Source organism: Scyliorhinus torazame, chromosome 28 (assembly GCF_047496885.1).
Source record: "Scyliorhinus torazame isolate Kashiwa2021f chromosome 28, sScyTor2.1, whole genome shotgun sequence".
NCBI lineage: Eukaryota > Metazoa > Chordata > Chondrichthyes > Carcharhiniformes > Scyliorhinidae > Scyliorhinus > Scyliorhinus torazame.
The window spans coordinates 42,872,343-42,897,366 of record NC_092734.1 but is presented as its reverse complement, the minus strand read 5'-3'; positions in this window follow the sequence as shown (position 1 = coordinate 42,897,366).

Below are 25,024 nucleotides of genomic sequence, written 5' to 3'. Positions count from 1 at the left end.
GTGTGTGTGTGTTTTTTTGTTTTGTGTGGGTTTGTGTGTGTGTGTGTGTCTTGTTTTTGTGTGTGCGTGTGTATTTTGTTTTTGTGTGTGTGTATGTTTTTGTTTTTGTGTGTGCGTGCGGTTTTTTTTGTTTTTGTGTGTTTGTGTGTGTGTTTTTTTGTTTGTGTGTGTGTGTGTGTTTTTGTGTGTGTGCGTGTTTTTGTGTGTGTGTGTGTTTGTTTTTGTGTGTGTGTGTATGTGTGTGTGTTTGTATTTGTGTGTGTGTGTGTGTTTTTGTGTGTGTGTCTGTGTGTATGTGTGTCTTTGTTTATGTGTGTGTGTGTTTTTGTTCTTGTGTGTGTTTGTGAGTTTGTCTGTTTGTTTTTGTGTGTGTGTATTTTTTTGTTTTTGTGTGTGTGTGTGTTTTTGTTTGTGTGTGTGTGGGTTTGTGTGTGTGTTTGTTTTTGTGTGTGTGTGTGTATGTGTTGTTTTGTTTTTGTGTGCGTGTGTGTGTTTTTTTGGTTTTGTGTGTGTGTGTTTTTGTTTTTGTGTCTGTGTGTTTGTGTGTGTTTTTTTGTTGGTGTGTGTGTTTTTGTTTTTGTGTGTGTGTGTGTTTTTGTTTTGTGTGTGTGTTTGTTTTTGTGTGTGTGCGTGTTTGTTTTTGTTTTAGTGTGTGTGTTTGTTTTTGTGCGTGTGCGTCTTTTTCTTTTTGTGTGTGTGTGTATGTTTTTGTGTGTGTGTATTTTTGTGTGTGTGAGTGTGTTATTGTTTTTGTGTGCGTGTTTTTTGTTTTTGTGTGTGTGTGTGTGTTTGTTTTTGTGTCTGTGTGTTTGTGTGTGTGTTTTTGTTGGTGTGTGTGCGTGTGTTTGTTTTTGTGTGTGTGTGTGTTTTTGTTTTTGTGTGTGTTTGTGTGTGTGTGTGTTTGTTTTTGTGTATGTGTGTTTTTTGTTTGTGTGTGTTTGTTTTTGTGTGTGTGTTTGTGTGTTTGTTTTTGTGTGTGTGTTTGTTTTTATTTTTGAGTGTGTTTTTTTGTTTGTGTGTGTGTTTGTTTTTGTGTGTGTGTGTATGTGTGTGTGTTTGTATTTGTGTGTGTGTGTGTGTTTTTGTGTGTGTGTCTGTGTGTATGTGTGTCTTTGTTTATGTGTGTGTGTGTTTTTGTTCTTGTGTGTGTTTGTGAGTTTGTCTGTTTGTTTTTGTGTGTGTGTATTTTTTTGTTTTTGTGTGTGTGTGTGTGTTTTTGTTTGTGTGTGTGTGGGTTTGTGTGTGTGTTTGTTTTTGTGTGTGTGTGTATGTGTTTTTTTGTTTTTGTGTGCGTGTGTGTGTTTTTTTGGTTTTGTGTGTGTGTTTTTGTTTTTGTGTCTGTGTGTTTGTGTGTGTTTTTTTGTTGGTGTGTGTGTTTTTGTTTTTGTGTGTGTGTGTGTTTTTGTTTTGTGTGTGTGTGTGTGTTTGTTTTTGTGTGTGTGCGTGTTTGTTTTTGTTTTTGTGTGTGTGTTTGTTTTTGTGCGTGTGCGACTTTTTCTTTTTGTGTGTGTGTATGTTTTTGTGTGTGTGTATTTTTGTGTGTGTGAGTGTGTTATTGTTTTTGTGTGCGTGTTTTTTGTTTTTGTGTGTGTGAGTGTTTTTGTTTTTGTGCGTGTGTGTTTTTTTTGTTTTTGTGTGTGTGTGTTTTTGTTTAAGTGTGTGTGTGTTTTTGATTTTGTGTGTGAGTGTGTGTTTGTTATTATGTGTGTGTGTTTTTTTGTTTTTGTGTGTGTTTGTTTGTGTGTTTGTGTGTGTGTTTATTTTTGTGTGTGTGTATTTTTTTTGTGCGTGTGTCTGTTTTTTTGTTTTTGTGTGTGTGTGTGTGTGTTTTTTTCATTTCTGCGGGTGTGTGCGTCTGTGTGTGTTTTTTTTGTGTGTGTGTGTTTTTTTTGTTCTTGTGTGTGTGTGTTTTTATTTTTGTATGTGCGTGTTAGTTTGTTTTTGTGGGTGTGTGTGCGTGTGTTTTTGTTTTTGTGTGTGTGTTTGTGTGTGTATTTTTGTTTTTGTGTGTGTGTTTTTGTTTATGTGTGTGTGTTTTTGTTTGTGTGTCTGTGTGTGTGTGTGTGTGTGTTTTTGTTTGTGTGTGTGTGTGTTTTTCTATTTGTGTGTGTGTGTGTGTTTTTTTGTTTTGTGTGGGTTTGTGTGTGTGTGTGTCTTGTTTTTGTGTGTGCGTGTGTATTTTGTTTTTGTGTGTGTGTATGTTTTTGTTTTTGTGTGTGCGTGCGGTTTTTTTTGTTTTTGTGTGTTTGTGTGTGTGTTTTTTTGTTTGTGTGTGTGTGTGTGTTTTTGTTTTTGTGTGTGTGCGTGTTTTTGTGTGTGTGTGTGTTTGTTTTTGTTTTTTGTGTGTGTCTGTTTGTCTTTGTGTGTGTGTGTGTGTTTTTGTTTTTGTGTGTGTGTGTTTTTCTTTTTGTGTGTGTGTTTGTTTTTGTGTGTGTGTGTTTGTGTTTGTTTTTGTGTGTGTGTGTATGTGTTTTTTTGTTTTTGTGTGTGTGTGTGTTTTTTTTGTTTTTGTGTGTGTTTGTTTGTGTGTGTGTGTGTTTGTTTTTGTTTGTGTGTGTGTGTTTGTTTTTGTGTGTGTGTGTGTGTGTGTGTTGTTTTGTTTTTGTGTGTGTTTTTGTTTTTGTGTGTGTGTTTTTGTTTGTGTGTGTGTGTGTTTGTTTTTGTGTGTGTATGTGTGTGTGTTTGTTTTTGTGTGTGTGTGTTTGTTTTTGTGTGTGTGTCTGTGTGTGTGTGTCTTTGTTTATGTGTGTGTGTGTTTTTGGTTTTGTGTGTGTGTGTGTGTCTGTTTGTTTTTGTATGTGTGTGTTTTTTTGTTTGTGTGTGTGTGTGTGTGTGTTTGAGTGTGTTTTTTTGTTTTTGTGTGTGTGTGTGTTTTTTTTGTGTGTGTGTGTGTTTGTTTTTGTGTCTGTGTGTTTGTGTGTGTGTTTTTGTTGGTGTGTGTGCGTGTGTTTGTTTTTGTGTGTGTGTGTGTTTTTGTTTTTGTGTGTGTTTGTGTGTGTGTGTGTGTTTGTTTTTGTGTATGTGTGTTTTTTGTTTGTGTGTGTGTGTGTTTGTTTTTGTGTGTGTGTTTGTGTGTTTGTTTTTGTGTGTGTGTTTGTTTTTATTTTTGAGTGTGTTTTTTTGTTTGTGTGTGTGTGTGTTTGTTTTTTTGTGTGTGTGTATGTGTGTGTGTTTGTATTTGTGTGTGTGTGTGTGTTTGTGTGTGTGTGTCTGTGTGTATGTGTGTCTTTGTTTATGTGTGTGTGTGTTTTTGTTTTTGTGTGTGTTTGTGAGTTTGTCTGTTTGTTTTTGTGTGTGTGTATTTTTTTGTTTTTGTGTGTGTTTTTGTTTGTGTGTGTTTGTGTGTGTGTTTGTTTTTGTGTGTGTGTGTGTATGTGTTTTTTTTGTTTTTGTGTGCGTGTGTGTGTTTTTTTGGTTTTGTGTGTGTGTGTGTTTTTGTTTTTGTGTCTGTGTGTTTGTGTGTGTTTTTTTGTTGGTGTGTGTGTTTTTGTTTTTGTGTGTGTGTTTTTGTTTTGTGTGTGTGTGTGTGTTTGTTTTTGTGTGTGTGCGTGTTTGTTTTTGTTTTTGTGTGTGTGTTTGTTTTTGTGCGTGTGCGTCTTTTTCTTTTTGTGTGTGTGTGTATGTTTTTGTGTGTGTGCATTTTTGTGTGTGTGAGTGTGTTATTGTTTTTGTGAGCGTGTTTTTTGTTTTTGTGTGTGTGAGTGTTTTTGTTTTTGTGCGTGTGTTTTTTTTGTTTTTGTGTGTGTGTGTTTTTGTTTAAGTGTGTGTGTGTTTTTGATTTTGTGTGTGAGTGTGTGTTTGTTTTGTGTGTGTGTTTTTTTGTTTTTGTGTGTGTTTGTTTGTGTGTGTGTGTGTTTGTGTGTGTGTTTGTTTTTGTGTGTGTGTATTTTTTTTGTGCGTGTGTCTGTTTTTTTGTTTTTGTGTGTGTGTGTGTGTGTTTTTTTCATTTTTGCGGGTGTGTGCGTCTGTGTGTGTTTTTTTGTGTGTGTGTGTTTTTTTTGTTCTTGTGTGTGTGTGTGTTTTTATTTTTGTATGTGCGTGTTAGTTTGTTTTTGTGGGTGTGTGTGATTGTGTTTTTGTTTTTGTGTGTGTGTTTGTGTGTGTATTTTTGTTTTTGTGTGTGTGTTTTTGTTTTGTGTGTGTGTTTTTGTTTCTGTGTCTGTGTGTGTGTGTGTTTTTTTGTTTTTGTGTGTGAGTGTGTGTGTGTTTTTCTATTTGTGTGTGTGTGTGTTTTTTTGTTTTGTGTGGGTTTGTGTGTGTGTGTGTGTGTTGTTTTTGTGTGTGCGTGTGTATTTTGTTTTTGTGTGTGTGTATGTTTTTGTTTTTGTGTGTGCGTGCGGTTTTTTTTGTTTTTGTGTGTTTGTGTGTGTGTTTTTTTGTTTGTGTGTGTGTGTGTTTTTGTTTTTGTGTGTGTGCGTGTTTTTGTTTTTGTGTGTGTGTGTGTTTGTTTTTGTTTTTTGTGTGTGTCTGTGTTTGTCTTTGTGTGTGTGTGTGTGTTTTTGTTTTTGTGTGTGTGTGTGTGTGTTTTTCTTTTTGTGTGTGTGTTTGTTTTTGTGTGTGTGTGTTTTTGTTTTTTGTGTGTGTTTGTTTTTGTGTGTGTGTGTGTTTTTGTGTGTGTGTGTTTTTTTGTTTGTGTGTGTGTGTGAGTGTGTTTTTGTTTTTGTGTGTGTCTGTGTGTGTTTGTTTTTGTGTGTGTGTGTGTTTTTGTTTTTGTGTGTGTGTGTGTGTTATTTTGTTTTTGTGTGTGTGTGTGTTTATCTTGTTTTTGCGTGTGTGTGTATGTTTTTGTTTTTGTGTGTGCGTGCGGTTTTTGTTGTTTTTGTGTGTTTGTGTGTGTGTGTTTTTTTGTTTGTGTGTGTGTGTGTGTTTGAGTGTGTGTGTGTGTGTGTGTTTTTGTGTGTGTGTGTGTTTTTTTGTTTGTGTGAGTGTGTGTGTGAGTGTGTTTTTGTTTTTGTGTGTGTCTGTGTGTGTTTGTTTTTGTGTGTGTGTGTGTTTTTTTGTTTGTGTGTGTGTGTTTTCGTTTTTGTGTGTTTTTGGTTTTTGTGTATGTGTGTGTTTTATTGCTTTTGTGTGTGTATATGTGTGTGTTTTTGTCTGTGTTTGTCTGTGTGTGTTTTTGTTTTTGTGTGTGTGTGTGTTATTTTGTTTTTGTCTGTGTGTGTGTTTCTCTTGTTTTTGCGTGTGTGTGTGTGTTTTTGTTTTTGTGTGTCTGCGTCTGTGTTTTATTTGTGTGTGTGCGTTTTTTTTTGTTTTTGTGTGTGTGTGCGTGTGTATTTTTGTGTGTGTGTGTATGTGTGTGTGTTTGTTTTTGTGTGTGTGTCTGTGTGGGTGTGTCTTTGTTTATGTGTGTGTGTGTTTTTGGTTTTGTGTGTGTGTGTGTTTTTGTTTTTGTGTGTGTGTGTGTGTGTGTTTTTGTTTTTGTGTGTGTGTTTGTTTTTGTGTGTGTGTGTTTGTGTTTGTTTTTGTGTGTGTGTGTATGTGTTTTTTTGTTTTTGTGTGTGTGTGTGTTTTTTTTGTTTTTGTGTGTGTGTTTGTTTGTGTGTGTGTGTGTTTGTTTTTGTTTGTGTGTGTGTGTTTGTTTTTGTGTGTGTGTTTGTGTGTGTGTGTGTTTTTTTGGTTTTGTGTGTGTTTTTGTTTTTGTGTGTGTGTTTTTGTTTGTGTGTGTGTGTTTGTTTTTGTGTGTGTATGTGTGTGTGTTTGTTTTTGTGTGTGTGTGTTTGTTTTTGTGTGTGTGTCTGTGTGTGTGTGTCTTTGTTTAGGTAAAAAAACGGGATGAGGTCCTACAAGCTGAATTTAGGGAGTTAGGAGTTAAACTAAAAAGTAGGACCTCAAAGGTAGTAATCTCAGGATTGCTACCAGTGCCACGTGATAGTCAGAGTAGGAATGACAGGATAGCTAGGATGAATACGTGGCTTGAGAGATGGTGCAAGAGGGAGGGTTTCAAATTCCTGGGACATTGGGACCGATTCTGGGGGAGGTGGGACCTGTACAAATCGGACGGTCTGCATCTGGGTGGGACCGGAACCAATGTTCTCGGGGGGGTGTTTGCTAGTGCAGTTGGGGAGGGTTTAAACTAATGTGCCAGGGGGATGGGAACCGATGTAGGAAGTCAGTGGGGACAGAAACAAAAGGCAGGAAGGGAGAGTGTGTAAAGCATGACCAGAGAAAGCAGGGCAGAGAGCAAGGAAGGTCTACATTAAACTGCATTTATTTCAATGCAAGGGGCCTGACGGGCAAAGCGGATGAACTCAGGGCATGGACGGGCACATGGGACTGGGATATTATAGCTATGACTGAAACATGGCTAAGGGAGGGGCAGGACTGGCAGCTCAATGTTCCGGGCTACAGATGCTATAGAAAGGATAGAACAAGAGGTAAGAGAGGAGGGGGAGTGGCGTTTTTGATTAGGGAGAACATCACGGCAGTACTTAGAGGGGATATATCAGAGGGTTCGCCCACTGAGTCTATATGGGTGGAACTGAAAAATAAGAAGGGAGAGATCACCTTGGTAGGACTGTACTACAGGCCCCCAAATAGTCAGCGGGAAATTGAGGAGCAAATATGTAAGGAGATTACAGATAGCTGCAAGAATAATAGGGTGGTAGTAGTAGGGGACTTTAACTTTCCCAACATTGACTGGGACAGTCATAGCATTAGGGGTTTGGATGGAGGGAAATTTGTTGAGTGTATTCAGGAGGAATTTCTCATTCAGTATGTGGATGGACCGACTAGAGAGGGGGCAAAACTTGACCTCGTCTTGGGAAATAAGGAAGGGCAAGTGATAGAAGTGCTAGTGAGGGATCACTTTGGGACAAGTGACCATAATTCCATTAGTTTTAAGATAGCTATGGAGAATGATAGGTCTGGCCCAAGAGTTAAAATTCTTAATTGGGGCAAGGCCAATTTTGATGGTATCAGACAGGAACTTGCAGAGGTAGATTGGGGGAGACTATTGGCAGACAAAGGGACGGCTGGTAAATGGGAGGCTTTTAAAAATGTGTTAACCAGGGTGCAGGGTAAGCACATTCCCTTTAGAGTGAAGGGCAAGGCTGGTAGAAGTAGGGAACCCTGGATGACTCGAGATATTGAGACTCTGGTCAAAAAGAAGAAGGAGGCATATGACGTACATAAGCAACTGGGATCAAGTAGATCCCTTGAAGAGTATAGAGATTGTCGAAATAGAGTTAAGAGGGAAATCAGGAGGGCAAAAAGGGGACATGAAATTGCTTTGGCAAATAATGCAAGGGAGAATCCAAAGAGATTCTACAGATACATAAAGGGGAAAAGAGTAACTAGGGACAGAGTAGGGCCTCTTAAGGATCAACAAGGGCATTTATGTGCAGAGCCACAAGAGTTGGGTGAGATCCTGAATGAATATTTCTCATCGGTATTCACGGTGGAGAAAGGCATGGATGTTAGGAAACTAAGGGAAATAAATAGTGATGTCTTGAGAAATGTGCATATTACAGAGGAGGAGGTGCTGGAAGTCTTAAAGCGCATCAAGGTAGATAAATCCCCGGGACCTGATGAAATGTATCCCAGGATGTTGTGGGAGGCTAGGGAGGAAATTGCGGGTCCCCTAACCGAGATATTTGAATCATCGGCAGCCACAGGTGAGGTGCCTGAAGATTGGAGAGTGGCGAATGTTGTGCCCTTGTTTAAGAAGGGCAGCAGGGAAAAGCCTGGGAACTACAGACCGGTGAGCCTAACGTCTGTAGTAGGTAAGTTGCTAGAAGGTATTCTGAGAGACAGGATCTACAAGCATTTAGAGAGGCAAGGACTGTTTCGGGGCAGTCAGCATGGCTTTGTGCGTGGAAAATCATGTCTCACAAATTTGATTGAGTTTTTTGAGGGAGTGACCAAGAAGGTAGATGAGGGTAGTGCAGTAGACGTTGTCTACATGGACTTTAGCAAAGCCTTTGACAAGGTACCGCATGGTAGGTTGTTGCAGAAGGTTAAAGCTCACGGGATCCAGGGTGAGGTTGCCAATTGGATTCAAAATTGGCTGGACGACAGAAGGCAGAGGGTGGTTGTAGAGGGTTGTTTTTCAAACTGGAGGCCTGTGACCAGTGGTGTGCCTCAGGGATCGGTGCTGGGTCCACTGTTATTTGTGATTTATATTAATGATTTGGATGAGAATTTAGGAGGCATGGTTAGTAAGTTTGCAGATGACACCAAGATTGGTGGCATAGTGGATAGTGAAGAAGGTTATCTAGGATTGCAACGAGATCTTGATCAATTAGGCCAGTGGGCCGACGAATGGCAGATGGAGTTTAATTTAGATAAATGTGAGGTGATGCATTTTGGCAGATCGAATCAGGCCAGGACCTACTCAGTTAATGGTATGGCGTTGGGGAGAGTTATAGAACAAAGAGATCTAGGAGTACAGGTTCAAAGCTCCTTGAAGGTGGAGTCGCAGGTGGACAGGGTGGTGAAGAAGGCATTCGGCATGCTTGGTTTCATTGGTCAGAACATTGAATATAGGAGTTGGGACGTCTTGTTGAAGTTGTACAAGACATTGGTACGGCCACACTTGGAATACTGTGTGCAGTTCTGGTCACCCTATTATAGAAAGGATATTATTAAACTAGAAAGAGTGCAGAAAAGATTTACTAGGATGTTGCCGGGACTTGATGGTTTGAGTTATAAGGAGAGGCTGGATAGACTGGGACTTTTTTCCCTGGAGCGTAGGAGGCTTAGGGGTGATCTTATAGAGGTCTATAAAATAATGAGGGGCATAGATAAGGTAGATAGTCAACATCTTTTCCCAAAGGTAGGGGAATCTAAAACTAGAGGGCATAGGTTTAAGGTGAGAGGGGAGAGATTCAGAAGGGCCCAGAGGGGCAATTTCTTCACTCAGAGGGTAGTGAGTGTCTGGAATGGGCTGCCAGAGGTAGTAGTAGAAGCGGGTACAATTGTGTCTTTCAAAAAGCATTTAGATGGTTACATGGGTAAGATGGGTATAGAGGGTTATGGGCCAAGTGCGGGCAACTGGGACTAGCTTAATGGTAAAAAAACTGGGCGGCATGGACTGGTTGGGCCGAAGGGCCTGTTTCCATGCTGTAAACTTCTATGATTCTATGATTCTATGATTCTATGTGTGTGTGTGTTTTTGGTTTTGTGTGTGTGTGTGTGTGTCTGTTTGTTTTTGTATGTGTGTGTTTTTTTGTTTGTGTGTGTGTGTGTGTGTGTTTGAGTGTGTTTTTTTGTTTTTGTGTGTGTGTGTGTTTTTTTTGTGTGTGTGTGTGTTTGTTTTTGTGTCTGTGTGTTTGTGTGTGTGTTTTTGTTGGTGTGTGTGCGTGTGTTTGTTTTTGTGTGTGTGTGTGTTTTTGTTTTTGTGTGTGTGTGTGTGTTTGTTTTTGTGTATGTGTGTTTTTTGTTTGTGTGTGTTTGTTTTTGTGTGTGTGTTTGTGTGTTTGTTTTTGTGTGTGTGTTTGTTTTTATTTTTGAGTGTGTTTTTTTGTTTGTGTGTGTGTGTGTTTGTTTTTGTGTGTGTGTGTATGTGTGTGTGTTTGTATTTGTGTGTGTGTGTGTGTTTTTGTGTGTGTGTCTGTGTGTATGTGTGTCTTTGTTTATGTGTGTGTGTGTTTTTGTTCTTGTGTGTGTTTGTGAGTTTGTCTGTTTGTTTTTGTGTGTGTGTATTTTTTTGTTTTTGTGTGTGTGTGTGTTTTTGTTTGTGTGTGTGTGGGTTTGTGTGTGTGTTTGTTTTTGTGTGTGTGTATGTGTTGTTTTGTTTTTGTGTGCGTGTGTGTGTTTTTTTGGTTTTGTGTGTGTGTGTTTTTGTTTTTGTGTCTGTGTGTTTGTGTGTGTTTTTTTGTTGGTGTGTGTGTTTTTGTTTTTGTGTGTGTGTGTGTTTTTGTTTTGTGTGTGTGTTTGTTTTTGTGTGTGTGCGTGTTTGTTTTTGTTTTAGTGTGTGTGTTTGTTTTTGTGCGTGTGCGTCTTTTTCTTTTTGTGTGTGTGTGTATGTTTTTGTGTGTGTGTATTTTTGTGTGTGTGAGTGTGATATTGTTTTTGTGTGCGTGTTTTTTGTTTTTGTGTGTGTGTGTGTGTTTGTTTTTGTGTCTGTGTGTTTGTGTGTGTGTTTTTGTTGGTGTGTGTGCGTGTGTTTGTTTTTGTGTGTGTGTGTGTTTTTGTTTTTGTGTGTGTTTGTGTGTGTGTGTGTTTGTTTTTGTGTATGTGTGTTTTTTGTTTGTGTGTGTTTGTTTTTGTGTGTGTGTTTGTGTGTTTGTTTTTGTGTGTGTGTTTGTTTTTATTTTTGAGTGTGTTTTTTTGTTTGTGTGTGTGTTTGTTTTTGTGTGTGTGTGTATGTGTGTGTGTTTGTTTTTGTGTGTGTGTGTGTGTTTTTGTGTGTGTGTCTGTGTGTATGTGTGTCTTTGTTTATGTGTGTGTGTGTTTTTGTTCTTGTGTGTGTTTGTGAGTTTGTCTGTTTGTTTTTGTGTGTGTGTATTTTTTTGTTTTTGTGTGTGTGTGTGTGTTTTTGTTTGTGTGTGTGTGGGTTTGTGTGTGTGTTTGTTTTTGTGTGTGTGTGTATGTGTTTTTTTGTTTTTGTGTGCGTGTGTGTGTTTTTTTGGTTTTGTGTGTGTGTTTTTGTTTTTGTGTCTGTGTGTTTGTGTGTGTTTTTTGTTGGTGTGTGTGTTTTTGTTTTTGTGTGTGTGTGTGTTTTTGTTTTGTGTGTGTGTGTGTGTTTGTTTTTGTGTGTGTGCGTGTTTGTTTTTGTTTTTGTGTGTGTGTTTGTTTTTGTGCGTGTGCGTCTTTTTCTTTTTGTGTGTGTGTATGTTTTTGTGTGTGTGTATTTTTGTGTGTGTGAGTGTGTTATTGTTTTTGTGTGCGTGTTTTTTGTTTTTGTGTGTGTGAGTGTTTTTGTTTTTGTGCGTGTGTGTTTTTTTTGTTTTTGTGTGTGTGTGTTTTTGTTTAAGTGTGTGTGTGTTTTTGATTTTGTGTGTGAGTGTGTGTTTGTTATTATGTGTGTGTTTTTTTTTGTTTTTGTGTGTGTTTGTTTGTGTGTTTGTGTGTGTGTTTATTTTTGTGTGTGTGTATTTTTTTTGAGCGTGTGTCTGTTTTTTTGTTTTTGTGTGTGTGTGTGTGTGTGTTTTTTTCATTTCTGCGGGTGTGTGCGTCTGTGTGTGTTTTTTTTGTGTGTGTGTGTTTTTTTTGTTCTTGTGTGTGTGTGTGTTTTTATTTTTGTATGTGCGTGTTAGTTTGTTTTTGTGGGTGTGTGTGCGTGTGTTTTTGTTTTTGTGTGTGTGTTTGTGTGTGTATTTTTGTTTTTGTGTGTGTGTTTTTGTTTATGTGTGTGTGTTTTTGTTTGTGTGTCTGTGTGTGTGTGTGTGTGTGTTTTTGTTTTTGTGTGTGTGTATTTTTTTGTTTTTGTGTGTGTGTGTGTTTTTGTTTGTGTGTGTGTGGGTTTGTGTGTGTGTTTGTTTTTGTGTTTGTGTGTGTATGTGTTGTTTTGTTTTTGTGTGCGTGTGTGTGTTTTTTTGGTTTTGTGTGTGTGTGTTTTTGTTTTTGTGTCTGTGTGTTTGTGTGTGTTTTTTTGTTGGTGTGTGTGTTTTTGTTTTTGTGTGTGTGTGTGTTTTTGTTTTGTGTGTGTGTTTGTTTTTGTGTGTGTGCGTGTTTGTTTTTGTTTTAGTGTGTGTGTTTGTTTTTGTGCGTGTGCGTCTTTTTCTTTGTGTGTGTGTGTGTATGTTTTTGTGTGTGTGCATTTTTGTGTGTGTGAGTGTGTTATTGTTTTTGTGTGCGTGTTTTTTGTTTTTGTGTGTGTGTGTGTGTTTGTTTTTGTGTCTGTGTGTTTGTGTGTGTGTTTTTGTTGGTGTGTGTGCGTGTGTTTGTTTTTGTGTGTGTGTGTTTTTGTTTTTGTGTGTGTTTGTGTGTGTGTGTGTTTGTTTTTGTGTATGTGTGTTTTTTGTTTGTGTGTGTTTGTTTTTGTGTGTGTGTTTGTGTGTTTGTTTTTGTGTGTGTGTTTGTTTTTATTTTTGAGTGTGTTTTTTTGTTTGTGTGTGTGTTTGTTTTTGTGTGTGTGTGTATGTGTGTGTGTTTGTATTTGTGTGTGTGTGTGTGTTTTTGTGTGTGTGTCTGTGTGTATGTGTGTCTTTGTTTATGTGTGTGTGTGTTTTTGTTCTTGTGTGTGTTTGTGAGTTTGTCTGTTTGTTTTTGTGTGTGTGTATTTTTTTGTTTTTGTGTGTGTGTGTGTGTTTTTGTTTGTGTGTGTGTGGGTTTGTGTGTGTGTTTGTTTTTGTGTGTGTGTGTATGTGTTTTTTTGTTTTTGTGTGCGTGTGTGTGTTTTTTTGGTTTTGTGTGTGTGTTTTTGTTTTTGTGTCTGTGTGTTTGTGTGTGTTTTTTTGTTGGTGTGTGTGTTTTTGTTTTTGTGTGTGTGTGTGTTTTTGTTTTGTGTGTGTGTGTGTGTTTGTTTTTGTGTGTGTGCGTGTTTGTTTTTGTTTTTGTGTGTGTGTTTGTTTTTGTGCGTGTGCGTCTTTTTCTTTTTGTGTGTGTGTATGTTTTTGTGTGTGTGTATTTTTGTGTGTGTGAGTGTGTTATTGTTTTTGTGTGCGTGTTTTTTGTTTTTGTGTGTGTGAGTGTTTTTGTTTTTGTGCGTGTGTGTTTTTTTTGTTTTTGTGTGTGTGTGTTTTTGTTTAAGTGTGTGTGTGTTTTTGATTTTGTGTGTGAGTGTGTGTTTGTTATTATGTGTGTGTGTTTTTTTGTTTTTGTGTGTGTTTGTTTGTGTGTTTGTGTGTGTGTTTATTTTTGTGTGTGTGTATTTTTTTTGTGCGTGTGTCTGTTTTTTTGTTTTTGTGTGTGTGTGTGTGTGTTTTTTTCATTTCTGCGGGTGTGTGCGTCTGTGTGTGTTTTTTTTGTGTGTGTGTGTTTTTTTTGTTCTTGTGTGTGTGTGTGTTTTTATTTTTGTATGTGCGTGTTAGTTTGTTTTTGTGGGTGTGTGTGCGTGTGTTTTTGTTTTTGTGTGTGTGTTTGTGTGTGTATTTTTGTTTTTGTGTGTGTGTTTTTGTTTATGTGTGTGTGTTTTTGTTTGTGTGTCTGTGTGTGTGTGTGTGTGTGTTTTTGTTTGTGTGTGTGTGTGTTTTTCTATTTGTGTGTGTGTGTGTGTTTTTTTGTTTTGTGTGGGTTTGTGTGTGTGTGTGTGTCTTGTTTTTGTGTGTGCGTGTGTATTTTGTTTTTGTGTGTGTGTATGTTTTTGTTTTTGTGTGTGCGTGCGGTTTTTTTTGTTTTTGTGTGTGTGTTTTTTTGTTTGTGTGTGTGTGTGTGTTTTTGTTTTTGTGTGTGTGCGTGTTTTTGTGTGTGTGTGTGTTTGTTTTTGTTTTTTGTGTGTGTCTGTTTGTCTTTGTGTGTGTGTGTGTGTTTTTGTTTTTGTGTGTGTGTGTGTGTGTGTTTTTCTTTTTGTGTGTGTGTTTGTTTTTGTGTGTGTGTGTTTGTGTTTGTTTTTGTGTGTGTATGTGTTTTTTTGTTTTTGTGTGTGTGTGTGTTTTTTTTGTTTTTGTGTGTGTTTGTTTGTGTGTGTGTGTGTTTGTTTTTGTTTGTGTGTGTGTGTTTGTTTTTGTGTGTGTGTGTGTGTGTGTGTTGTTTTGTTTTTGTGTGTGTTTTTGTTTTTGTGTGTGTGTTTTTGTTTGTGTGTGTGTGTGTTTGTTTTTGTGTGTGTATGTGTGTGTGTTTGTTTTTGTGTGTGTGTGTTTGTTTTTGTGTGTGTGTCTGTGTGTGTGTGTCTTTGTTTGTGTGTGTGTGTGTTTTTGGTTTTGTGTGTGTGTGTGTGTGTCTGTTTGTTTTTGTATGTGTGTGTTTTTTTGTTTGTGTGTGTGTGTGTGTGTGTTTGAGTGTGTTTTTTTGTTTTTGTGTGTGTGTGTGTTTTTTTTGTGTGTGTGTGTGTTTGTTTTTGTGTCTGTGTGTTTGTGTGTGTGTTTTTGTTGGTGTGTGTGCGTGTGTTTGTTTTTGTGTGTGTGTGTGTTTTTGTTTTTGTGTGTGTTTGTGTGTGTGTGTGTGTTTGTTTTTGTGTATGTGTGTTTTTTGTTTGTGTGTGTGTGTGTTTGTTTTTGTGTGTGTGTTTGTGTGTTTGTTTTTGTGTGTGTGTTTGTTTTTATTTTTGAGTGTGTTTTTTTGTTTGTGTGTGTGTGTGTTTGTTTTTTTGTGTGTGTGTATGTGTGTGTGTTTGTATTTGTGTGTGTGTGTGTTTTTTTGTGTGTGTGTCTGTGTGTATGTGTGTCTTTGTTTATGTGTGTGTGTGTTTTTGTTTTTGTGTGTGTTTGTGAGTTTGTCTGTTTGTTTTTGTGTGTGTGTATTTTTTTGTTTTTGTGTGTGTTTTTGTTTGTGTGTGTTTGTGTGTGTGTTTGTTTTTGTGTGTGTGTGTGTATGTGTTTTTTTGTTTTTGTGTGCGTGTGTGTGTTTTTTTGGTTTTGTGTGTGTGTGTGTTTTTGTTTTTGTGTCTGTGTGTTTGTGTGTGTTTTTTTGTTGGTGTGTGTGTTTTTGTTTTTGTGTGTGTGTTTTTGTTTTGTGTGTGTGTGTGTGTTTGTTTTTGTGTGTGTGCGTGTTTGTTTTTGTTTTTGTGTGTGTGTTTGTTTTTGTGCGTGTGCGTCTTTTTCTTTTTGTGTGTGTGTGTATGTTTTTGTGTGTGTGCATTTTTGTGTGTGTGAGTGTGTTATTGTTTTTGTGAGCGTGTTTTTTGTTTTTGTGTGTGTGAGTGTTTTTGTTTTTGTGCGTGTGTTTTTTTTGTTTTTGTGTGTGTGTGTTTTTGTTTAAGTGTGTGTGTGTTTTTGATTTTGTGTGTGAGTGTGTGTTTGTTTTGTGTGTGTGTTTTTTTGTTTTTGTGTGTGTTTGTTTGTGTGTGTGTGTGTTTGTGTGTGTGTTTGTTTTTGTGTGTGTGTATTTTTTTTGTGCGTGTGTCTGTTTTTTTGTTTTTGTGTGTGTGTGTGTTTTTTTCATTTTTGCGGGTGTGTGCGTCTGTGTGTGTTTTTTTGTGTGTGTGTGTTTTTTTTGTTCTTGAGTGTGTGTGTGTTTTTATTTTTGTATGTGCGTGTTAGTTTGTTTTTGTGGGTGTGTGTGATTGTGTTTTTGTTTTTGTGTGTGTGTTTGTGTGTGTATTTTTGTTTTTGTGTGTGTGTTTTTGTTTTGTGTGTGTGTTTTTGTTTCTGTGTCTGTGTGTGTGTGTGTGTTTTTTTGTTTTTGTGTGTGAGTGTGTGTGTGTTTTTCTATTTGTGTGTGTGTGTGTTTTTTTGTTTTGTGTGGGTTTGTGTGTGTGTGTGTGTGTGTTGTTTTTGTGTGTGCGTGTGTATTTTGTTTTTGTGTGTGTGTATGTTTTTGTTTTTGTGTGTGCGTGCGGTTTTTTTTGTTTTTGTGTGTTTGTGTGTGTGTTTTTTTGTTTGTGTGTGTGTGTGTTTTTGTTTTTGTGTGTGTGCGTGTTTTTGTTTTTGTGTGTGTGTGTGTTTGTTTTTGTTTTTTGTGTGTGTCTGTGTTTGTCTTTGTGTGTGTGTGTGTGTTTTTGTTTTTGTGTGTGTGTGTGTTTTTCTTTTTGTGTGTGTGTTTGTTTTTGTGTGTGTGTGTTTTTGTTTTTTGTGTGTGTTTGTTTTTGTGTGTGTGTGTGTTTTTGTGTGTGTGTGTTTTTTTGTTTGTGTGTGTGTGTGAGTGTGTTTTTGTTTTTGTGTGTGTCTGTGTGTGTTTGTTTTTGTGTGTGTGTGTGTTTTTGTTTTTGTGTGTGTGTGTGTGTTATTTTGTTTTTGTGTGTGTGTGTGTTTATCTTGTTTTTGCGTGTGTGTGTATGTTTTTGTTTTTGTGTGTGCGTGCGGTTTTTGTTGTTTTTGTGTGTTTGTGTGTGTGTGTTTTTTTGTTTGTGTGTGTGTGTGTGTTTGAGTGTGTGTGTGTGTGTGTGTTTTTGTGTGTGTGTGTGTTTTTTTGTTTGTGTGAGTGTGTGTGTGAGTGTGTTTTTGTTTTTGTGTGTGTCTGTGTGTGTTTGTTTTTGTGTGTGTGTGTGTTTTTTTGTTTGTGTGTGTGTGTTTTCGTTTTTGTGTGTTTTTGGTTTTTGTGTATGTGTGTGTTTTATTGCTTTTGTGTGTGTATATGTGTGTGTTTTTGTCTGTGTTTGTCTGTGTGTGTTTTTGTTTTTGTGTGTGTGTGTGTTATTTTGTTTTTGTCTGTGTGTGTGTTTATCTTGTTTTTGCGTGTGTGTGTGTGTTTTTGTTTTTGTGTGTCTGCGTCTGTGTTTTATTTGTGTGTGTGCGTTTTTTTTTGTTTTTGTGTGTGTGTGCGTGTGTATTTTTGTGTGTGTGTGTATGTGTGTGTGTTTGTTTTTGTGTGTGTGTCTGTGTGGGTGTGTCTTTGTTTATGTGTGTGTGTGTTTTTGGTTTTGTGTGTGTGTGTGTTTTTGTTTTTGTGTGTGTGTGTGTGTGTGTTTTTCTTTTTGTGTGTGTGTTTGTTTTTGTGTGTGTGTGTTTGTGTTTGTTTTTGTGTGTGTGTGTATGTGTTTTTTTGTTTTTGTGTGTGTGTGTGTTTTTTTTGTTTTTGTGTGTGTGTTTGTTTGTGTGTGTGTGTGTTTGTTTTTGTTTGTGTGTGTGTGTGTTTGTTTTTGTGTGCGTGTTTGTGTGTGTGTGTGTTTTTTTGGTTTTGTGTGTGTTTTTGTTTTTGTGTGTGTGTTTTTGTTTGTGTGTGTGTGTTTGTTTTTGTGTGTGTATGTGTGTGTGTTTGTTTTTGTGTGTGTGTGTTTGTTTTTGTGTGTGTGTCTGTGTGTGTGTGTCTTTGTTTAGGTAAAAAACGGGATGAGGTCCTACAAGCTGAATTTAGGGAGTTAGGAGTTAAACTAAAAAGTAGGACCTCAAAGGTAGTAATCTCAGGATTGCTACCAGTGCCACGTGATAGTCAGAGTAGGAATGACAGGATAGCTAGGATGAATACGTGGCTTGAGAGATGGTGCAAGAGGGAGGGTTTCAAATTCATAGATTACATAGAACATACAGTGCAGAAGGAGGCCATTCGGCCCATCGAGTCTGCACCGACCCACATTAATCCCTCACTTCCACCCAATAACCCCTCCCAACCCTTATGGACACTACGGGTAATTTAGCATGGCCAATCCACCTAACCTGCACGTCTTTGGACTGTGGGAGGAAACCGGAGCACCCGGAGGAAACCCACGCGGACACGGGGAGAACGTGCAAACTCCGCACAGCAATTCCTGGGACATTGGGACCGATTCTGGGGGAGGTGGGACCTGTACAAATCGGACGGTCTGCATCTGGGTGGGACCGGAACCAATGTTCTCGGGGGGGTGTTTGCTAGTGCAGTTGGGGAGGGTTTAAACTAATGTGCCAGGGGGATGGGAACCGATGTAGGAAGTCAGTGGGGACAGAAACAAAAGGCAGGAAGGGAGAGTGTGTAAAGCATGACCAGAGAAAGCAGGGCAGAGAGCAAGGAAGGTCTACATTAAACTGCATTTATTTCAATGCAAGGGGCCTGACGGGCAAAGCGGATGAACTCAGGGCATGGACGGGCACATGGGACTGGGATATTATAGCTATGACTGAAACATGGCTAAGGGAGGGGCAGGACTGGCAGCTCAATGTTCCGGGCTACAGATGCTATAGAAAGGATAGAACAAGAGGTAAGAGAGGAGGGGGAGTGGCGTTTTTGATTAGGGAGAACATCACGGCAGTACTTAGAGGGGATATATCCGAGGGTTCGCCCACTGAGTCTATATGGGTGGAACTGAAAAATAAGAAGGGAGAGATCACCTTGGTAGGACTGTACTACAGGCCCCCAAATAGTCAGCGGGAAATTGAGGAGCAAATATGTAAGGAGATTACAGATAGCTGCAAGAATAATAGGGTGGTAGTAGTAGGGGACTTTAACTTTCCCAACATTGACTGGGACAGTCATAGCATTAGGGGTTTGGATGGAGGGAAATTTGTTGAGTGTATTCAGGAGGAATTTCTCATTCAGTATGTGGATGGACCGACTAGAGAGGGGGCAAAACTTGACCTCGTCTTGGGAAATAAGGAAGGGCAAGTGATAGAAGTGCTAGTGAGGGATCACTTTGGGACAAGTGACCATAATTCCATTAGTTTTAAGATAGCTATGGAGAATGATAGGTCTGGCCCAAGAGTTAAAATTCTTAATTGGGGCAAGGCCAATTTTGATGGTATCAGACAGGAACTTGCAGAGGTAGATTGGGGGAGACTATTGGCAGACAAAGGGACGGCTGGTAAATGGGAGGCTTTTAAAAATGTGTTAACCAGGGTGCAGGGTAAGCACATTCCCTTTAGAGTGAAGGGCAAGGCTGGTAGAAGTAGGGAACCCTGGATGACTCGAGATATTGAGACTCTGGTCAAAAAGAAGAAGGAGGCATATGACGTACATAAGCAACTGGGATCAAGTAGATCCCTTGAAGAGTATAGAGATTGTCGAAATAGAGTTAAGAGGGAAATCAGGAGGGCAAAAAGGGGACATGAAATTGCTTTGGCAAATAATGCAAGGGAGAATCCAAAGAGATTCTACAGATACATAAAGGGGAAAAGAGTAACTAGGGACAGAGTAGGGCCTCTTAAGGATCAACAAGGGCATTTATGTGCAGAGCCACAAGAGTTGGGTGAGATCCTGAATGAATATTTCTCATCGGTATTCACGGTGGAGAAAGGCATGGATGTTAGGAAACTAAGGGAAATAAATAGTGATGTCTTGAGAAATGTGCATATTACAGAGGAGGAGGTGCTGGAAGTCTTAAAGCGCATCAAGGTAGATAAATCCCCGGGACCTGATGAAATGTATCCCAGGATGTTGTGGGAGGCTAGGGAGGAAATTGCGGGTCCCCTAACCGAGATATTTGAATCATCGGCAGCCACAGGTGAGGTGCCTGAAGATTGGAGAGTGGCGAATGTTGTGCCCTTGTTTAAGAAGGGCAGCAGGGAAAAGCCTGGGAACTACAGACCGGTGAGCCTAACGTCTGTAGTAGGTAAGTTGCTAGAAGGTATTCTGAGAGACAGGATCTACAAGCATTTAGAGAGGCAAGGACTGTTTCGGGGCAGTCAGCATGGCTTTGTGCGTGGAAAATCATGTCTCACAAATTTGATTGAGTTTTTTGAGGGAGTGACCAAGAAGGTAGATGAGGGTAGTGCCAGTAGACGTTGTCTACATGGACTTTAGCAAAGCCTTTGACAAGGTACCGCATGGTAGGTTGTTGCAGAAGGTTAAAGCTCACGGGATCCAGGGTGAGGTTGCCAATTGGATTCAAAATTGGCTGGACGACAGAAGGCAGAGGGTGGTTGTAGAGGGTTGTTTTTCAAACTGGAGGCCTGTGACCAGTGGTGTGCCTCAGGGATCGGTGCTGGGTCCACTGTTATTTGTGATTTATATTAATGATTTGGATGAGAATTTAGGAGGCATGGTTAGTAAGTTTGCAGATGACACCAAGATTGGTGGCATAGTGGATAGTGAAGAAGGTTATCTAGGATTGCAACGAGATCTTGATCAATTAGGCCAGTGGGCCGACGAATGGCAGATGGAGTTTAATTTAGATAAATGTGAGGTGATGCATTTTGGCAGATCGAATCAGGCCAGGACCTACTCAGTTAATGGTATGGCGTTGGGGAGAGTTATAGAACAAAGAGATCTAGGAGTACAGGTTCAAAGCTCCTTGAAGGTGGAGTCGCAGGTGGACAGGGTGGTGAAGAAGGCATTCGGCATGCTTGGTTTCATTGGTCAGAACATTGAATATAGGAGTTGGGACGTCTTGTTGAAGTTGTACAAGACATTGGTACGGCCACACTTGGAATACTGTGTGCAGTTCTGGTCACCCTATTATAGAAACGATATTATTAAACTAGAAAGAGTGCAGAAAAGATTTACTAGGATGTTGCCGGGACTTGATGGTTTGAGTTATAAGGAGAGGCTGGATAGACTGGGACTTTTTTCCCTGGAGCGTAGGAGGCTTAGGGGTGATCTTATAGAGGTCTATAAAATAATGAGGGGCATAGATAAGGTAGATAGTCAACATCTTTTCCCAAAGGTAGGGGAATCTAAAACTAGAGGGCATAGGTTTAAGGTGAGAGGGGAGAGATTCAGAAGGGCCCAGAGGGGCAATTTCTTCACTCAGAGGGTAGTGAGTGTCTGGAATGGGCTGCCAGAGGTAGTAGTAGAAGCGGGTACAATTGTGTCTTTCAAAAAGCATTTAGATGGTTACATGGGTAAGATGGGTATAGAGGGTTATGGGCCAAGTGCGGGCAACTGGGACTAGCTTAATGGTAAAAAAACTGGGCGGCATGGACTGGTTGGGCCGAAGGGCCTGTTTCCATGCTGTAAACTTCTATGATTCTATGATTCTATGATTCTATGTGTGTGTGTGTTTTTGGTTTTGTGTGTGTGTGTGTGTGTCTGTTTGTTTTTGTATGTGTGTGTTTTTTTGTTTGTGTGTGTGTGTGTGTGTGTTTGAGTGTGTTTTTTTGTTTTTGTGTGTGTGTGTGTTTTTTTGTGTGTGTGTGTGTTTGTTTTTGTGTCTGTGTGTTTGTGTGTGTGTTTTTGTTGGTGTGTGTGCGTGTGTTTGTTTTTGTGTGTGTGTGTGTGTTTTTGTTTTTGTGTGTGTGTGTGTGTTTGTTTTTGTGTATGTGTGTTTTTTGTTTGTGTGTGTTTGTTTTTGTGTGTGTGTTTGTGTGTTTGTTTTTGTGTGTGTGTTTGTTTTTATTTTTGAGTGTGTTTTTTTGTTTGTGTGTGTGTGTGTTTGTTTTTGTGTGTGTGTGTATGTGTGTGTGTTTGTATTTGTGTGTGTGTGTGTGTTTTTGTGTGTGTGTCTGTGTGTATGTGTGTCTTTGTTTATGTGTGTGTGTGTTTTTGTTCTTGTGTGTGTTTGTGAGTTTGTCTGTTTGTTTTTGTGTGTGTGTATTTTTTTGTTTTTGTGTGTGTGTGTGTTTTTGTTTGTGTGTGTGTGGGTTTGTGTGTGTGTTTGTTTTTGTGTGTGTGTATGTGTTGTTTTGTTTTTGTGTGCGTGTGTGTGTTTTTTTGGTTTTGTGTGTGTGTGTTTTTGTTTTTGTGTCTGTGTGTTTGTGTGTGTTTTTTTGTTGGTGTGTGTGTTTTTGTTTTTGTGTGTGTGTGTGTTTTTGTTTTGTGTGTGTGTTTGTTTTTGTGTGTGTGCGTGTTTGTTTTTGTTTTAGTGTGTGTGTTTGTTTTTGTGCGTGTGCGTCTTTTTCTTTTTGTGTGTGTGTGTTTTTGTTTTTGTGTCTGTGTGTTTGTGTGTGTTTTTTTGTTGGTGTGTGTGTTTTTGTTTTTGTGTGTGTGTGTGTTTTTGTTTTGTGTGTGTGTTTGTTTTTGTGTGTGTGCGTGTTTGTTTTTGTTTTAGTGTGTGTGTTTGTTTTTGTGCGTGTGCGTCTTTTTCTTTTTGTGTGTGTGTGTTTTTGTTTTTGTGTCTGTGTGTTTGTGTGTGTTTTTTTGTTGGTGTGTGTGTTTTTGTTTTTGTGTGTGTGTGTGTTTTTGTTTTGTGTGTGTGTTTGTTTTTGTGTGTGTGCGTGTTTGTTTTTGTTTTAGTGTGTGTGTTTGTTTTTGTGCGTGTGCGTCTTTTTCTTTTTGTGTGTGTGTGTATGTTTTTGTGTGTGTGTATTTTTGTGTGTGTGAGTGTGTTATTGTTTTTGTGTGCGTGTTTTTTGTTTTTGTGTGTGTGTGTGTGTTTGTTTTTGTGTCTGTGTGTTTGTGTGTGTGTTTTTGTTGGTGTGTGTGCGTGTGTTTGTTTTTGTGTGTGTGTGTGTTTTTGTTTTTGTGTGTGTTTGTGTGTGTGTGTGTTTGTTTTTGTGTATGTGTGTTTTTTGTTTGTGTGTGTTTGTTTTTGTGTGTGTGTTTGTGTGTTTGTTTTTGTGTGTGTGTTTGTTTTTATTTTTGAGTGTGTTTTTTTGTTTGTGTGTGTGTTTGTTTTTGTGTGTGTGTGTATGTGTGTGTGTTTGTATTTGTGTGTGTGTGTGTTTTTGTGTGTGTGTCTGTGTGTATGTGTGTCTTTGTTTATGTGTGTGTGTGTTTTTGTTCTTGTGTGTGTTTGTGAGTTTGTCTGTTTGTTTTTGTGTGTGTGTATTTTTTTGTTTTTGTGTGTGTGTGTGTGTTTTTGTTTTTGTGTGTGTGGGTTTGTGTGTGTGTTTGTTTTTGTGTGTGTGTGTATGTGTTTTTTTGTTTTTGTGTGCGTGTGTGTGTTTTTTTGGTTTTGTGTGTGTGTTTTTGTTTTTGTGTCTGTGTGTTTGTGTGTGTTTTTTTGTTGGTGTGTGTGTTTTTGTTTTTGTGTGTGTGTGTGTTTTTGTTTTGTGTGTGTGTGTGTGTTTGTTTTTGTGTGTGTGCGTGTTTGTTTTTGTTTTTGTGTGTGTGTTTGTTTTTGTGCGTGTGCGTCTTTTTCTTTTTGTGTGTGTGTATGTTTTTGTGTGTGTGTATTTTTGTGTGTGTGAGTGTGTTATTGTTTTTGTGTGCGTGTTTTTTGTTTTTGTGTGTGTGAGTGTTTTTGTTTTTGTGCGTGTGTGTTTTTTTTGTTTTTGTGTGTGTGTGTTTTTGTTTAAGTGTGTGTGTGTTTTTGATTTTGTGTGTGAGTGTGTGTTTGTTATTATGTGTGTGTTTTTTTTTGTTTTTGTGTGTGTTTGTTTGTGTGTTTGTGTGTGTGTTTATTTTTGTGTGTGTGTATTTTTTTTGTGCGTGTGTCTGTTTTTTTGTTTTTGTGTGTGTGTGTGTGTGTTTTTTTCATTTCTGCGGGTGTGTGCGTCTGTGTGTGTTTTTTTTGTGTGTGTGTGTTTTTTTTGTTCTTGTGTGTGTGTGTGTTTTTATTTTTGTATGTGCGTGTTAGTTTGTTTTTGTGGGTGTGTGTGCGTGTGTTTTTGTTTTTGTGTGTGTGTTTGTGTGTGTATTTTTGTTTTTGTGTGTGTGTTTTTGTTTATGTGTGTGTGTTTTTGTTTGTGTGTCTGTGTGTGTGTGTGTGTGTGTTTTTGTTTGTGTGTGTGTGTGTTTTTCTATTTGTGTGTGTGTGTGTGTTTTTTTGTTTTGTGTGAGTTTGTGTGTGTGTGTGTGTCTTGTTTTTGTGTGTGCGTGTGTATTTTGTTTTTGTGTGTGTGTATGTTTTTGTGTGTGTGTGTTTGTGTTTGTTTTTGTGTGTGTGTGTGTGTGTGTTTTTCTTTTTGTGTGTGTGTTTGTTTTTGTGTGTGTGTTTGTTTTTGTGTGTGTGTGTGTCTGTTTGTCTTTGTGTGTGTGTGTGTGTTTTTGTTTTTGTGTGTGTGTGTGTGTGTGTTTTTCTTTTTGTGTGTGTGTTTGTTTTTGTGTGTGTGTGTTTGTGTTTGTTTTTGTGTGTGTGTGTATGTGTTTTTTTGTTTTTGTGTGTGTGTGTTTTTTTTGTTTTTGTGTGTGTGTTTGTTTGTGTGTGTGTGTGTTTGTTTTTGTTTGTGTGTGTGTGTTTGTTTTTGTGTGTGTGTGTGTGTGTGTGTTGTTTTGTTTTTGTGTGTGTTTTTGTTTTTGTGTGTGTGTGTTTGTTTTTGTGTGTGTGTCTGTGTGTGTGTGTCTTTGTTTATGTGTGTGTGTGTTTTTGGTTTTGTGTGTGTGTGTGTGTGTCTGTTTGTTTTTGTATGTGTGTGTTTTTTTGTTTGTGTGTGTGTGTGTGTGTGTGTGTTTGAGTGTGTTTTTTTGTTTTTGTGTGTGTGTGTGTTTTTTTTGTGTGTGTGTGTGTTTGTTTTTGTGTCTGTGTGTTTGTGTGTGTGTTTTTGTTGGTGTGTGTGCGTGTGTTTGTTTTTGTGTGTGTGTGTTTTTGTTTTTGTGTGTGTTTGTGTGTGTGTGTGTGTTTGTTTTTGTGTATGTGTGTTTTTTGTTTGTGTGTGTGTGTGTTTGTTTTTGTGTGTGTGTTTGTGTGTTTGTTTTTGTGTGTGTGTTTGTTTTTATTTTTGAGTGTGTTTTTTTGTTTGTGTGTGTGTGTGTTTGTTTTTTTGTGTGTGTGTATGTGTGTGTGTTTGTATTTGTGTGTGTGTGTGTGTTTTTGTGTGTGTGTCTGTGTGTATGTGTGTCTTTGTTTATGTGTGTGTGTGTTTTTGTTTTTGTGTGTGTTTGTGAGTTTGTCTGTTTGTTTTTGTGTGTGTGTATTTTTTTGTTTTTGTGTGTGTTTTTGTTTGTGTGTGTGTTTGTTTTTGTGTGTGTGTGTGTATGTGTTTTTTTGTTTTTGTGTGCGTGTGTGTGTTTTTTTGGTTTTGTGTGTGTGTGTGTTTTTGTTTTTGTGTCTGTGTGTTTGTGTGTGTTTTTTTGTTGGTCTGTGTGTTTTTGTTTTTGTGTGTGTGTTTTTGTTTTGTGTGTGTGTGTGTGTTTGTTTTTGTGTGTGTGCGTGTTTGTTTTTGTTTTTGTGTGTGTGTTTGTTTTTGTGCGTGTGCGTCTTTTTCTTTTTGTGTGTGTGTGTATGTTTTTGTGTGTGTGCATTTTTGTGTGTGTGAGTGTGTTATTGTTTTTGTGAGCGTGTTTTTTGTTTTTGTGTGTGTGAGTGTTTTTGTTTTTGTGCGTGTGTTTTTTTTGTTTTTGTGTGTGTGTGTTTTTGTTTAAGTGTGTGTGTGTTTTTGATTTTGTGTGTGAGTGTGTGTTTGTTTTGTGTGTGTGTTTTTTTGTTTTTGTGTGTGTTTGTTTGTGTGTGTGTGTGTTTGTGTGTGTGTTTGTTTTTGTGTGTGTGTATTTTTTTTGTGCGTGTGTCTGTTTTTTTGTTTTTGTGTGTGTGTGTGTGTGTTTTTTTCATTTTTGCGGGTGTGTGCGTCTGTGTGTGTTTTTTTGTGTGTGTGTGTTTTTTTTGTTCTTGTGTGTGTGTGTGTTTTTATTTTTGTATGTGCGTGTTAGTTTGTTTTTGTGGGTGTGTGTGATTGTGTTTTTGTTTTTGTGTGTGTGTTTGTGTGTGTATTTTTGTTTTTGTGTGTGTGTTTTTGTTTTGTGTGTGTGTTTTTGTTTCTGTGTCTGTGTGTGTGTGTGTGTTTTTTTGTTTTTGTGTGTGAGTGTGTGTGTGTTTTTCTATTTGTGTGTGTGTGTGTTTTTTTGTTTTGTGTGGGTTTGTGTGTGTGTGTGTGTGTGTTGT